This window comes from Cyprinus carpio, chromosome A4 (assembly GCF_018340385.1).
Source record: "Cyprinus carpio isolate SPL01 chromosome A4, ASM1834038v1, whole genome shotgun sequence".
Lineage (NCBI taxonomy): Eukaryota > Metazoa > Chordata > Actinopteri > Cypriniformes > Cyprinidae > Cyprinus > Cyprinus carpio.
In genome coordinates, this window is record NC_056575.1 from 12,297,638 (window position 1) to 12,308,487 (window position 10,850).

General features: G+C 41.5%; 1 pseudogene; it reads right to left on the reverse strand.

Annotated features, from left to right (window-relative positions):
- Positions 1 to 1,852: 1,852 nt before the first annotated feature.
- Positions 1,853 to 10,850, reverse strand: LOC122139997 (annotated as a pseudogene).

Below are 10,850 nucleotides of genomic sequence, written 5' to 3' on the forward strand. Positions count from 1 at the left end.
TACGATTCCCACCAGAGGTACATCACTGTACTGCCAACTTTTAGCCACTGGTCATACTGTGAAAGAAAGTTCAAGTCTTGGTCCTCAAAAGACTTTTACTTATCCAGGAGAGCCCTCATGAAAATACATTATCTCCTGGAATCAAAAAGTGCACTCCTTCCTTTTGTTCTTTTCGCTTTGTCTTAAGCAGTGAATATGATTAGGCCTGTAAGCTGTGCGGAAGCTCTCAACCTGGTTAGAGCTGCTTTGATCATGATGGGTTTTTTTCAGTCATTAAAACTACTCACCATCTTTGGAGGCTTAAGGCATTAGGCCTTTGAAGGAAGGATTGCATAGTCTTTCTTCATCATGACAGAGAGCATCTGCTTCAAGAAATGCATAAGCGTTTTCTATTGCAGCACTGCCATCTTTCCTACCAGGCTGACACTGGATGACTGAAATATTCCAAGTAAAAACCACCATATCATTCCTATATGATGCATACCCTAATCTAAAATCTTGTTCTTAAAAAAAGGCATATTCACAGCCCCACTACTAAATGTAATCCAGCCACCAGATGGCAGTCTTGGGTTAAAATCATGCCCAACCAATATTGATAATAGAAAGTAGATTTTTGGGAAGGTAGATTATATTACCTAAAGTCCTTTCAGGAATTTCTCAGTGCTCTCTCAGAAATTTTCTGTATCCTTTGGAATAGTATCTCTTGTGTGAGAGTATGTGGAAGATATGGCTGATATGGATTTCTCCAAACTATATGCAGCTCGTCCAGGACCAGCCACGTTCAGCGCTACCAAAGCCTCGTTTCAGACCACACTGAACTTATTCAAACAAAGCCATCAGACCAGGAGAGCAGTAGCATGTAATGATTGTGGATGGTGGTGTGCCACTGGTCTCCAAGAATCATACAGGCTTGTCTTTCTGGCTTGAAAGACTGTAGGGTTCATCCCCCCGCCTCCTTCCCTGTGCACCCATTTCAGTCTCACCTTAAACCCCAGGCACAATATGCCCTACTGTTACACATGGAGGAACACATGCAAAAGCCTCAGGAACGGCAGGAAATCTTCTCCAAGGGTTCCTGCACTTCTTGACGGGTTAATATTTCACAACTTTTCAACATGTCCACTTGTCATTTGATGCCATTCACAAAAAATATAACGATTTATAAATTAATAATTAGTAAATAATACTTTTTGCCTCATGAAATCAACATAAATACAGACAGCATATTTTTTTTTTAAACAATTTTTAAAGATTGTGAATGTTTTTATTGTCATTGAACCAACTATTCTACCAAGTTTGGCCTCACACCTTCCTGCCCAAACACAGCACAACTGACCTGAGAGGACCCTTGTTCCCCCTTTAGAGAGTCTCCTGTGCTTTTCTTGGAAAAAAACACAGCTCACACCGTCTTGTGTTCTCCTTGCACTTTAGTTTCCCATGCTTTGTCTTCATCTTCAGGGTTCCACTGTTGAAGCACAAATTGCATTGCGTCCGTCTCCCCCACCACACATGCGTCACGGTCAAGCTGAGGAAGTTCCCCTGTAGTGTTAGGAATGGGACTGCAGATTATTATCCTGGTGGAGTCAATGAGACGGTCTATATGAGCACCTGTACAGTTTTTTGTCTCACATTCAAGCATTCTGCAATGAAAACTGTCAGCTCCTGCCGTTAGGCGACCTTTGGCTCAACTTTAAGCCAGCTTGGCAGAACACCACACCAAAAACACTGATACAATGCTTCGCAGAAAAAGGGAAAAAAAACTAGGGAGAAAGAGAGTCTTGTTTCCCACAATTGTTAGTCTGAGTTCTAACCCAAGTGACCTATAAAATAAGACACAGTGGAGTACGTACAGTGACAGCACATGAAAAATATGACTTTATTTATTGAAAAAGGAAAACAGAAACACTCTCCAGCTGACTTCAATCCAGGTTACAACTCTGTCATCCAGAACAGCTTTCGGTCCCCACCGATAACACACAGAGGCAAGGTCCTATGCCAGCTTAGACCAGCCCCCCACAGATGCAAACCAATGATCACAGGCTGCAATGACAGTTGTATACCATGAGACCTGAAGTAGATGCAAAACTATGACTATCTACTATCAAACGTTGCTGTTGCGTTGCTGTTTGTTGATCGGATCATTAGTAAAAATGTACCTAAAATGTCTCGCCTTGTCAAACATGAGCTGGTCTCTTCACGAGTGGATAGCTACAGGGAAAAAACCCTCAGTATCATTTACTGACAGTTTATACTCACTCCACCTTAGAGACGTCATGATCAACAAAACTTATTAGCTGAATGTCGTAATGGTGATTTAATGTGGAGGAGTTAATGTATTTTGTCATAAGGTTTCAAGTGGCGTTGATTCTCTACGGAGCAGATGTGTTTTGCAAATTATGGACAAATTCTTGATTCTCTGAAAGATAAACTAAATTAAGTGGGAACAGGGGAGATAGTATTACAGTGTGCCTGGGTCATGTTGACCGCACAACAGTTCTGCTTTAAAAGTACCTCACTGCAAAAACATAACACACCACAAGCAATGATGTTTTGAATACCGAGATAAGGTTGTGTTTATCATCCAAATTGTGGCCACCACAGCTCCAACTTTAATAGTGTTTTGTGAGACACCGGTCAGCTGACATGAGCAGCACCTGCCAGCTGTCCAGAGACAGAATAGCATGTTGTGTATAAGGTCATAGAACCGTATAGTGCCTTTCTTCTCCACCACCATCAACTGTCCAAAATAATATAAACAAATATATCCCATTGAAAGTTTTCACATGAAAAATCTACATCCTATATGACCCTTAGTTCTGTCAGACTTTTGTTACTGACCTTACAGATGTCCTCAGGGTGCCACAGACACTTACACCAGGGGAATGCAGTCGGAATGAAATGATTTTTCGTTACCATCAAGGTCCCACGCTCTTTAAGAAGGAAGCAACAATATAATCTTCAGGGAAATTCAATATAAAATGCAGACATTAAGTATGAGGACAGCTGTAATACTTGTTCACCACAACATCTATCCCGCATTGGCCATAAGATTGATACTTTGATCAAAATATTGGGTATAGGTTAATTGAACATGATAAACAGGGAGAGAATCTCTGAAACTACTAGGGATTGAATCAAGATGTGCACTTTTAACTGTGGGGATGTTCTTTATCTCATATGTGTTTTTTGTGTTAAGAAATTCACAACTTAATCCAAATTATAAGTGGTGCAATAAAGTTGGAGGTCATGGTGACAGAGCAAATGGGCCAGTAACAGAAAAAAAAACAATGAGGCCATGAATGGGTTATTACATCACCCCTGTCCCCATGTGTTCTTGACCCTTTAAAACACACACATCGTCGATAGCGCAGTGTTGCGATTTTGCGGTTATCGCGACAGCCCTACAGCTGATCTGGAGTTCAACTGAGAAGCGGGACTGCCAATACCTCCCAGACTTTTCTTCTCAGGAACACAATTTTCACTCCAAATCTGGCCTCGAGGAAGTTTGTGAAGGCACGTTAGGGCAAGTACAGATACAGCAAGAGGCCTGCAAGCAGATGCAATAAATCATTTGGACAAAGAAGACTGGAGATCAGATTCTGGATGGTTTCACTGAAGATCAGATCTTGGGTTTACCACATTACAGAGGCCAGAGAGAAGAGAACCACAAGTTCTCTCAAATGAGTTGAAACTGTGGAGGTTTTCTGGGAAAGTGTGGGAGAAGAGAAGGAGGGGGGGAGGGGAAGAAGCCCTCCATTAATAAGAAAGACGCACAACCGCTTGGTTGATGAGGTCATTGAGAAGTCTTCATCAAATTAATGCCAAAAGCACTTCAAGGCCTGTCTGAATCTCAACCATGCAGTTGGGTAGATTAATATCTGCAGCTGGGCGGTACTTGGAGGACATGCCCCATGCTCAACAGCTCCCAGACGAGGGACTTTGTAAGCACCTAAGCTCTGCCCAACAGTTGCCAGAAACTCCTGAACTGTCTCCTCTTGTCTGGGGCATCTCTGCTGTGATCAAGCTTCTTTGCTGAGCATGAGTGAGGTTTCAGACCACACCACAAAAACATGGTTAAAACCCCTTTACTTAGAACCCCTCGCCAAGCAAGAGTTCAATTGCACGCAAAACCAAAACCGCCAGTCTTGACAACCACCAGGGTATTCAAGAGGGCGAAAAGTTAGCTCTCTACAATCCTGACAAAGCCAAATGAGGATTAGGACACTAAGCACACAAACACAGTGGGAACCATCACAGACAATGTGCTACTGCTATTGCATAAGGCTCTTCAATGACTGACACCGCATTGTGGAATAGCATGCTGCAGCCATGTACAATATGAGTTAAAAGAGAGGGAAGTGTTTGAAGTCACGAAAGATCTAAGAGAGAAAACAAGGGGAGGGTCTGTCTGGCTTGTCTGTGTTTTCCTACACTGCACAACCGGGAAGCTGACCTGCGCATGCAATTTTTCAGATGGGGCAGGGGTGAGAAATGCTGAGATTGAGTTAAGAACTGTTGAAACAAACATTTATGGTGGTGACCGGGTCAGGAGCTAATTTCTTGACAGAGATGGTGTGAATAACTGTTCTGACCTCACCTGTTTAAACCAATAGTCTTAGTGGTGGTGTTTACATTCAGGTGCTCTCAGCAGCCAAAATGACACTTTTTTGTGGTCTAGTATAATTTATCAATCATGAAGAGAATAAAAAGTTTCAAACCTCATACAGAAACAGATGTGAGGCAGGCGAAACCAACCCGAAAACAGCCATCATCACCTGACTCACTTTATAAGACATAAATACTCGGTTTCAAACCCTAGTGAGCTGGTTCATATTAGTACTATAAGAGTACATATTACTACCTTTGAGGTACATATTCTAAGGTACTAATATGCACCCTTTAGGAATAAAGAAGGTACTAAGGTGTCCCTTTGATGGTACTGCCCCAGTGACAAGTTGTGTATCTCTAAAGGTACAATTTTTGTGTAAACAACCTTTTAAGGCATTGCATGTGCCTTTGGAAAGCAGTTCCAAAAAGTTAGCAGTAACATTTTGCTACCTTTCAAGGAACCTTGTTTTAGTAAAATTCTAAGGCAGTATTGGAAGTATCCCTCTCGGATAATCTAGCATAATAATTTAGCAGCATACTGAGGCCAAACTCTACTGCCGGGTTGAACAGTCCTACTCCTGGGAAGTCCATCTTCCTACACAGTTTAACTCCAGCCTGTTTCAACTATCGGTGAATTGGCTCTCTGGGGGGATCGGAATCGATTTGTAGTCAAATCACCTTTGTCCAATTACATGAGGAGTGCTATTTGTTTATCAGGTGGAGTTGCTACATATGTTTCAGTAACTTATTGTGTTCTCTTTTGGGTCAACCCCCTTTTCTATCCTACAGAACTGTTGCAACAAAAAAAAACAAAAAAAAACAAAGACAACTGTCCCTGTACCTGTCATCCTCAGAAACTGTAGGTATGCCTCATTCACCTAGTGTGAACTCTGTCAACTCAGCATTTCCTTGTGTGACCTGCACTCCCTAAAGTAATCTGTAGGTGGCAGTGAGGCCTGTAACACTACTACAGCAAAAACCTGCTCTGATCTTCAAAGGAAATAGGTTGCACTCTTTCTCCGGCACACACACAGAATTACGTAACACTAGAGGAGATCTGAAACAGTTTGAAATCAAGGCGACTCTGTGATTGAGGTGGTTGATCAAACCCTCAGTGGTGATATCTTAAAAGGCAGGCAAAGGCAGGCAACCCTGCTGAAAAGAACAGCATGAATATTAACTGGCCTGCTAACAGAAGCTGCATGTTAAGAAGCCTAGTAGGGGCACAACCATACTAGCATCCCCTGCTGCAGACCAACACCCTTAACATATGCTGCTGACCAGAACAGGTGGTCTTTTAAACAGGGAAGGTGTGTCATGCATGCATAAACGTTCCAGCTCTAATCCACATTTGTATCAGAAGCTCAGTTTGTGTGGCCTGACTGGAAAAGGTTCACTCTCTTTCTCTAACATTAACCTGATCTTTCCCTTGTTCCACCTCGCTGTACCTCCTGCGTCCCATATTTTCTCAACGTGACAGAATTTAAATCTTTCTGCAGATGGAGCGCTCTACTGTTTTCTCTGGCTCCACAGGAGAGGGAGACTGAGGCTTATGGCGGATGTTTCCTGCTTCGATCCCTGCAGTGGCCCCTCTGCTCTCCCACCAAACAAACTATCTCTGACACAAAATCCACTGACCAAAGCTACATATATCAACTATCTGTATCTAAATTCTGATGGGCATGTGTAAACTACGGTTTTGGCGGGCACTCTGGGTTACATTTGGCTGTTTTCCTTATGAGCACGACCACAGCGAGACACCAAATCTCAAATCATGATATCAAATCTCTCATTTGAGCTGGCAGTTCAGGATTAGTAATATATGGTAACTGCAGTGGTTTGCACCTTACTGTGCTGTCGGGTGGCCCATGATTTATTCATAAGAGATGGTTATTACTTAATCAAAATAATAGGCTGCTTCTAACTGGGCCAGTCTTAGGGTTTTTAGGGATGACAAAAGGGGTTTCAGCACATCTAGGTTCTAGCAGAGAAGAAGCCCATTATTGCAGAAGCTGCAAACTGAAACTCACCCCTGACTATGATAAAGATCTGCGATTCCTCCTTTAATCACAGCCTGAAGTTTCACCAACATCAATAAACAGAAGCGAGAAGAGCGATGGACCCAGCGTACTCCTATTCTCAATGTCACACCACCCAGATGATGAGTGAAAGAAAACACTGTCACAGCGCTCAGTGACATTAGGTCACATGCTGACACTAGAGGTGTGTGCACAAAGAAATGCACTAGATTCAAAGCAGAACCTCAAACATCCCGGTGCAGATGTGGTATTATATGAAAGATGAAGGTCAATATCAAGAAAGGGATGTAATATCTATAAGCCAATGGCACAGAAATGGACCTGCACCTGATCATGTTGAGAAAACACTGTTACACCATCAGAATTTTAAGACGTGTATCATAATAAAACTGTCATGGCATGGTCTGCATAAAGGATCCAATTGCTGAATTTTGGATGTCTATAAGGAAAACTACTGTCTTGGTCCTCATCCACCTTGAAGCTATTAGGGTTTGCAAGCTGGGAAGAAAAAGGCCGGGACATTGAATTGTGGCAGGCCACAGCGCTGCAACATCCAGGTGTGTCAGTTACACGGTTCTGACGCAAAAGGGAAGACCCAGGACTCCAGGAGTGCTCTCTTACATTACCTCTGACTGCCAGGAAACCGCACTTGCCTCAGTGGCTGATTGGTGGGGCCACAGACGAGGAGCTCGTTAACTGTAGCCGTGGAGAAGAAAAGCCAAGAGTGCTGATTGGATTTCCACATTTAACCAATTACTTAGAAAAACTCTGCGAGCAAGTGGTGGTTGACGCTTACGCAGAGCAACGGCGAACCGTGTTGTGTTTAGTGTCGGGTTGCAGTGTGGAAATTTGGTCAAGACTTTATGCATCATTAACAGAGAACAGAACACACACACACACACACACACACACACATTTCACTTTCTCACACTCATACACTCGGACTGCAGTGCAACTAACCTTTTTAAAGTGATGATGCTCATGGATAGTCCGATCAAAAATCATTTGAATTGATTCAGACCTTTTGAACTGATTCACATAATTTTCCTACATCGCCATGTTTAAACAGCCAATTAAAAGCACATTAACGGTGACCGATTATGCCCCTTTCTACAATATGTTATATAAGTCTCAGGTGTCCCCAGAATGTGTCTGTGAAGTTTCAGCTCAAAATATCCAACAGATAATTTATTATATCATTTTGAAAATGCCTAGACACGCCTAGAAGCAGAGACACGCTGTTCTAGTGCATGTTTCTTTAAATGCAAATGAGTTGCTGCTCCCCGCCCCCTTTTCCAAAATAGGGCTGTGCCTTTACAGCTTGTATGTCTGATACTATGATTAAAAAAACAAAAAAAAATCTGTCTGATTTTGATTATCATGTGTTTTAAAGCCATATTAGTTTAAACTTCTGATATAGTGTTTTCTGAGCGCACACATCCGAAGCACACGCAGAAAGCAGCTGTCACACAGCATGTGCGTAATAAACTTAGCTCTCTTTCATGTCTTATTGTGCTTAAACTGTCAAATACACAAAGCAGCGTAATATACAGCAAATAAATAATTTAATAAATCCACTGCTCTCGTCTTCTCTGAGGCTGGGACTCTAAATAATGTTCTGTGCTAACATGCTTAGCTCAAACTTTTGCCATGGCATTAGAACGGGTACACTATTTTTGCTTGCGAAAACAGAATGGCATTGCAGTGGGTGGAAACGTGCAATAGGGTGGTGTTATTATAATAAGATCCCTTTGCCACGTCACAAAGGGAGCGAAATCCGATGTGCTCGTTTTTTCAGACACTTGGAGAAAAAGGCTTACCAAAACAAAGTTACTGGGTTAATCTTTTTCATGTTTCCTGGGTTGGTAGATGCACGGGGGACCCAATTATAGCACTTAAACACATAAAAAGTCAAATTTTCATGATATGTCACCTTTAAAATCATTTTGATATTTACACATTGCTTCATTTTATATAACCAGCAAAATCATAGCAAATATTTTGTCAGTATACAAGATAATAGAAAGAGCTACCTTTGCATCACAATTGTTTTGAAGATCAGATGTCCACAGCCTGATTTTTCTGTCAGCTGCTGTAGTGCAAAACCTGAAAAGAGCAAAACAAAAAAAAGTGAATAAAATAATACACCGCATTTAGTCACCATCATGTATGCGGGTGTGTAACAAACCACAGTCAGACTCAGAAGATAAAACACTGGAGAGATTACAAATGCTAAACACAAACAACCAAAGTCAGAATTTCATAATGCCACTTTCACATTTGTCTGATCAAAATCCAACTAGCCTAATAAAACAGCTCTGCTACTAATCAGCAGCAGCAATTATTCACACAATTACACTAACTCACCTCTGACAAGAAAAACACTTTAAGTTAGAGAGCCGCACGCACATTTCTATGTTACCGTACCACACACAGACACAAAATCATCTTCCATCTTATAACAAATAAAAATAAAAAAGTTCTTGCCATGAAAGGTCCAATTACCACCACATAGTTTTATCAACATGGTCAATTTCGAGTTGTCTTTGGCTAGATTGTTGCGCAGATGGCATAACATCACAACAGTATCAATCATTAACATGCCAGCAGTACCAGCAGGCAACGAGTCAACCTGTCAATAACCTCTGACTTCATGTCAACCCACATGCCCAGGAAACCTTAATAAGATCTCTAGTACTCTGTTCCCAAAAGGTACACCTACAGTGAAGAAGAAATAAACCCAAATTAAGGGCAGCGCACACAGCTGAGCACGCTACACCTTCTGCCCTGACCACAACATGGCCAGGAAATAACTCTGCCCTACACATGCTGCTAAACCTACAGGAAACTTCTCTACCGGGAGCAGAACCCTCCCAAGTTAACAGCTTAACGAAGGACTTTTCAGACTGACAGCATCTTATTAGACTCTTGACACAAACCAGATCCAACTACAGCTGTGACAGACACTTTCCACTGCTTGACATGAACATACAAATCTTGGGAATGAATCGATCCCTGGAAAATGGGTCTCTCAGTGATAAAAACATGTTCTGAGAAAGCACATTTGTTTGAACAAAAGTGAGTATGTTTGTGCGTGTGTGGTAAAATAGCTCAACTCTCAAATATCCCAATTGACTCAGACATCAATTAGGAAGGGAAATTCAATAGTGCAATACAGAAAAAAAAAAGCGTATTCATCTAACATTTAAAAAAAATCACAATTTGTGCGGTAAAATAAATCACTTATCATATACTGTGTCTGAGCATTTAATGAAGAGTAGGGACCCGGTCGTAGATGAAGAACTGAATGGTGTCTGCATCGAGACCTGTGCTCCTTCCATACATCACCATAATTCCACATCTTCTATTACACACACAAAGTCAAATCATAATCCATCAGTTTGATTTGGTTTCTCCCCTGCATAAAAAAACAGAACATGCTCAAAGCTAAACCTGATGACCGGAGGGAGTTTGTCCAGACTTGTTTCAAGGCTCCATGCGACAGCATCTACATGTACTCCATCCGAGAACACATGCAAATTGGTGAACTCTACATCCTCAACCTCGACACAAAAAACAAAAACAAATCACTAGACTGGTGGCATTGCCATTCAAATACTGACATGCAGAATGGACAAGATCTGTTCTCTACGCACCATCCTGGTAAAAACAGTGTTTTCTCTTACAGATAGATATGAATGGTTATATTCGGAACAGTGTACAATTTCTGTACAATGCATTGCATTACATACATAGGCTGCGTCCATGGTACATACATTCGGATACTCTCCGAGTAGGTATTTCTTTGCTTATGCAACCTTTAAATATGTATGTTGTATGTAGCATGAATGCAATCTGGATGTACTACATTAGTCATGTTGTCATTGTCATGTGTACTATAGCACATCATTGCCATTCACAAATCCTCTCCTGTGGCCTCATGGGACAGTGAAATGTCCACTGGATATGCACTTCAGCATCTCGTCAGCAGTAGTCAGTCATCTGGGTACATTGCATACTGTTTTATTAATACTGTAAATTTAGACATATGTCTCACACAGTGTTTTCCCTGCTATATAGTAAGGAAGTATTCATATTCAGATACAGCCATTGGTTACAATTTCTGAATGTCTGAATTTCCCAGACAACCTATTACATTTGCCAAGATTTGTAGTATACGATACTACATCTCGTATATCTTGT